The 4,797-nt window shown below is 49.5% G+C and overlaps 1 pseudogene; it reads left to right on the top strand.

The window, feature by feature from the left end:
- The first annotated feature begins 697 nt into the window (after positions 1 to 697).
- LOC123958171 lies at positions 698 to 3,083 on the top strand (annotated as a pseudogene).
- The last annotated feature ends 1,714 nt before the right edge of the window (positions 3,084 to 4,797 follow it).

A 4,797-nucleotide genomic window follows, 5' to 3' on the forward strand; every position in this document is an offset into this window, starting at 1 on the left:
TTACTATTTTTGTCCATATTGCCCCGCCCTTACTCATACACTGCTGTGGTAAACTCAATATAAACCACTAAACTAACAGAAAATAGTAACTTACACATTATAACGAAAGGTAGCAAGAAAACGATGTCGGACCGAACTTAAGTTTCACTTTCACTTTCCGGCCGAGCTAATTCACAGGCGCGCCGCTACAGGGAGGTAAATAATCCATGGAGGAAAACAAATCACGGTGAAAGACACACTTTAGAAAGTTATTTTAACCTGTAGTTATAGATAATCTTTTGGACCTGCGCAAATGAGAGTAGGACGTGATATAGGCTACAGTTGCTTGAACTAGACAGAACGATCAGTTCCCCTTCGAGGGAACTCGAACTGCGTCGGTTACGACACTATGGGAACGCCTCTAGGCGTAGCAGGTCTGAACGTGAATGAAATCACTCCAATCCTATTGGCTTGTTGCTAGAACGGTAAGGTGTGACGGAATAACCGGAGGATTATAAAGCACACCTGTACACACTCATCATTAGCTTTTTTCTATTCAGCAGGCACTCTGTATGTTGTTTGAAGAAAGCTCCAGTCCTACAAGCAGTGTGTCTTATCTGAAGAAGAAGTCTATGCCTCGGGTGGAGGATGCGCTTGCGAGCTATCTCTCCCCTCGACTTGTGTCCTCCCTGGAGAAGCCGGCGTTACCCTCCAAGCCATGTCGCACCACATCTACACTCGTGGGGAAAGCGTACATGGCAGCGGGCCAGGCAGGTGCGAGCTTGCACACCATGGCGGTGCTTCAAGCCTACCAAGCCGACCTGCTACAGGAGATGGTTCAGAGGGGGGGGTCCCTCTGAGGAAGATCTGGCGGAGCTTCGCAGAACCACGGAGCGTTAGACGCAGGGCGAAGCGTTCCGCCAGTACCTCCCTCGCCGGTCTGGACCCAAGGCAGCTGAGGCTGCCAGGCGTAGGTCCCTTCCCTCTACGAGATCCTACGGAGAGGAGAGGAAGCAGAGTGTCGCTTCTCGGGGCCCCCCCCCGAGGAGCTGGGGCAGCAAGACGGCGCTCTCACCCTCAGCCTTCTGAGAGACGCGATCTGAGGACCGTCATCCAGTCCCGACGGAGCTCAGGGAAGACCGGGGTAGGGGAGTCTTTCTCCCCTCCCGCACCCCCAGCAGGCACCTCACCAGCCCTGAGCGGCTGGTTCCGTTGGCAGACTTTGCAGAGGCTTGGCGGAGCCTGACGAACATTTCTCCGTAGGTCCTGCGCAATGCCATAGATGGGTTTCGACTGCAGTTCAAAACCCGCCCTCCAAAATTCAACGGGGTGGTTTGGACTGTGGTCCGCCTGGAGCAAGGTCCGGTGTTGGGACAGGAAGTTCTTACTCTGCTGAGGAAAGAGGCCGGGGAACGTGTCTCCCCCCCCCGGCAGAGACGCCGGTTCTACAGCCACTTCATAGTCCCCAAGAAGGACGGAGGGCTGCGCCCTATTTTGGATCTGCGGGTTCTAACCGGTCTCTGAGGAGATTCAGGTTCAAGATGCTCATCATCCCCGCCATCGTGACGCACATCCAATCCGAGGATTGGTTCGTCACGATAGATCTAAAGGACGCCTATTTCCACGTCTCCATCCGTCCTTCTCACAGGAAGTTCCTGAGGTTCGCCTTCGAGGGTGTGGCTTACCAGTATCGGGTTCTTCCATTCGGCCTGGCACATTCACCAAGTGTATGGATGCAGCACTGGCCCCGCTGAGGCTCCAGGGCATCCGGATTTCAACTACATCGACGACTGGCTCATCCTAGCCCAGTCTCGAGAGTTGGCGGTTCGGCATCGAGATGTCGTTCTGGCTCATCTGCGGCGTTTAGGGCTGAGGCTCAACGCAAAGAAGAGTGTGCTGGCGCCCACCCAACGGACTACGTTCCTAGGGGTAGTAGGGGATTCGACAACGATGCGGGCACAATTGTCTCCGGCACGTGTCGACACCATATTGGCTGCCGTGAAAGGGGTGAAGTTAGGCCACGCCATCACTATAAAACACTTTCAACGAGTGTTGGGTCTCCTGGCGGCTGCGTCCAGCGTAATACCATCTGGACTGCTGCACATGAGACCCCTGCAGTGGTGGCTAAGGACCAAGGGTTTTTCCCCGAGGGGAAATCCTCTCCGTCTGATTTGGGTTACGCGCAAGTGTCTTCGTTCCCTATCAGTTTGGAAGGAAACTTGGTTCCTGTCCCAGGGGCCCGTGGGGAGGGGAGGGTCTTGTCGCCGGCTGGTCATTTCGACAGACGCCTCCCTCACGGGCTGGGGTGCGGTCATGGACGGCCGCTTTGCAAGGGGATCCTGGCAGGTGCATCAATCCGAGTGGCATATCAACTGTCTCGAGATGTTGGCGGTGTTCCAGGCTCTAAGGAGTTTCCTGCCTGATCTCCAAGGCCACCACGTCCTGGTTCGTTCCGACAACACAGCGGTGGTGGCCTATCTGAATCACCAGGGCCGTCTGCGCTCACGCCCTCTGTACAGACTGGCGTGTCAGATCCTCCTGTGGTCCCAGCAGAGGTTACTATCGCTCAGGGCGATGTATCTCCCAGAGACGCAGAATCAGGGAGCAGACCTGCTGTCGAGGCAGGGGCTGAGGCCCGGGGAATGGAGACTTCACCCCGAAGTGGTGGAGCTCTTGTGCGAAGAGTTCGGCCCCATAGACGTGGATCTGTTCGCGTCTCAAGAGACTACGCACTGCCCGCTATGGTTTTCTCTCGTTCCTCCAGCCCCGTTGGGTCTGGACGCCATGGTACATTCGTGGCCGAGGCTACGTCTGTATGCTTTTCGGGTTCGCCAGGACAATGTCGGCCTACTGCTCGTAGCCCCGTTCTGGCCAACCCGGGTGTGGTTCTCAGACATCATGTCGCTCCTGGACGGCCCGCCGTGGCGAGTACCTCTGAGGAGAGACCTGCTGTCCCAGGCGCAGGGCCGGGTTTTTCACCCTTGTCCCGCCATATGGCAACTGTGGATCTGGCCCCTGATGGGGCACAGTACCTAGAGGCGGGTCTAACAGCCGGAGCAGTCGAGACCCTCCTCAGCTCCAGGGCCCCGTCCACACGGAGGATGTACGGCCTGAAGTGGAGTCTTTTTTCCACTTGGTGTAGGGAGCGGTCGGTGGACCCTGTTACCTGCCCGATGGTTCAGGTACTTGAGTTCCTCCAGGACCGGTTCTCTGCTGATCTTTCCCCTTCCACCCTCAAGGTGTACGTGGCAGCTATTTCATCTTTCCACACCCCTCTGAGGGAGGGCATATAATGCTGGTAAAAATGCTGTAGCTGGGCTGTAACTAGGGCGATGGTTTAGTTAAGGCGAGAAATTATGTGTGTGAGAGCCAACACTGAGTTTGTTTGGTTTGTTAGAATTTGCCAAAAAAGGTAGTACAGTTCAATAAGAAATATAAAATAAGATCCTTATAATAAACGTTCAATAAGATCTAACTTGAGTAGTTAATGTTGCACAGTGTCCAGCAGAAAACCGTATATTGCACATATTAGGAAACGGTGTATTTCACTTTGCCACCCCTAATTACTGTCACACGCGAGAGAGGTTTTCATGCTGAGGCGATCTCAGACTTCAGCAGCTTTATGGCTCTTTGGAAGAAGCTGCTCAACTGTCTACCCATTGTTGCCTTTACAGGTGCCAGAGGAGCTGATTGCAGAACCCTCCAGATGTGAGTAGCTGTGTCCAGCTCTTCAGGAGAGAACAGCTCCAGCTTCCAGCTCTTCAGCTCCTGCTTTTCTTTTTACTCACAACACCTGAACACTACTGACCTGAAATTATGACACTGGGTTCTTATCAACAGTTTCTATCATTATAATAACTTTCAACACATTTCAAGTCGTACAAAACTACTTTTACATTTGTAGCCTTTTAATATTGATGTTTTCATGAATGCAGACAAGAGTTTAATTTATTAAACTATTGCTTGTGTATTAGGAATACTTTGTTATAAAGTGTATCAGACTAATTATACATAATAAAATCATTCTTCATTCATCATCAGTTTCATATTTTAATTTTAAATAGTCTGATCTAAACAATATTATAGTTAACAGCTGTAAATGAAAATATTAAGATGCCTATATGTTAGTAGAAATTAAAAAATGAAAGGTTGATGTTATATACTGTTTTATTTTGACATTTCTTTAAGAGACAAATGTGACATTGACTGAGAAGTTACTCTGTAGTGAAAAACAAAGAATTATCTGCACACTGAATAGTTTTGAAGCCCTGTAGGAGGTGTCATTTATTGCGATCTCTGAGAAGCTCTTGTGTGGTTTACATTGTATAGACTCACCTATTTACTACATGTGCATTCGGTCAGCTCTGAGACCTCAGAGTTTGTAAGGTCACAATAAAACCCACCTAGTGGGATTCCTAATTACTCTGTGCAGATCATTCTTTGTTTCTATGTTTAAACTAGACTTATATCAGAGCAGCAAACAAGGCACTCTTCAGGAACTTCACGTTCTGTTATACAGTATATGGGTACTGGGTGTATGGCTCCTTATTTATCTTAAAGTATAAGGTAGAAAGTAAAAATACTCCTGCAAACACAGAAATACACTGCATAATTTGCATGATTTCATGCGAAACATGTTGGGAGTATTTTCACTTTTTAACTTATACTAGACTGATGTTCTTAAGCAAGAGTTCAGTTTTAATGTTTCATGTTTTATCTTTGGTATACGATTAGCTTTTCAGTAAGTAGTAAAGACAGGGACTGCTAATATATATATAGAATTTATTACAAGTGAACCATAAACCATATCTTTTTTTA

Source organism: Micropterus dolomieu, linkage group LG19, assembly GCF_021292245.1.
Source record: "Micropterus dolomieu isolate WLL.071019.BEF.003 ecotype Adirondacks linkage group LG19, ASM2129224v1, whole genome shotgun sequence".
NCBI lineage: Eukaryota > Metazoa > Chordata > Actinopteri > Centrarchiformes > Centrarchidae > Micropterus > Micropterus dolomieu.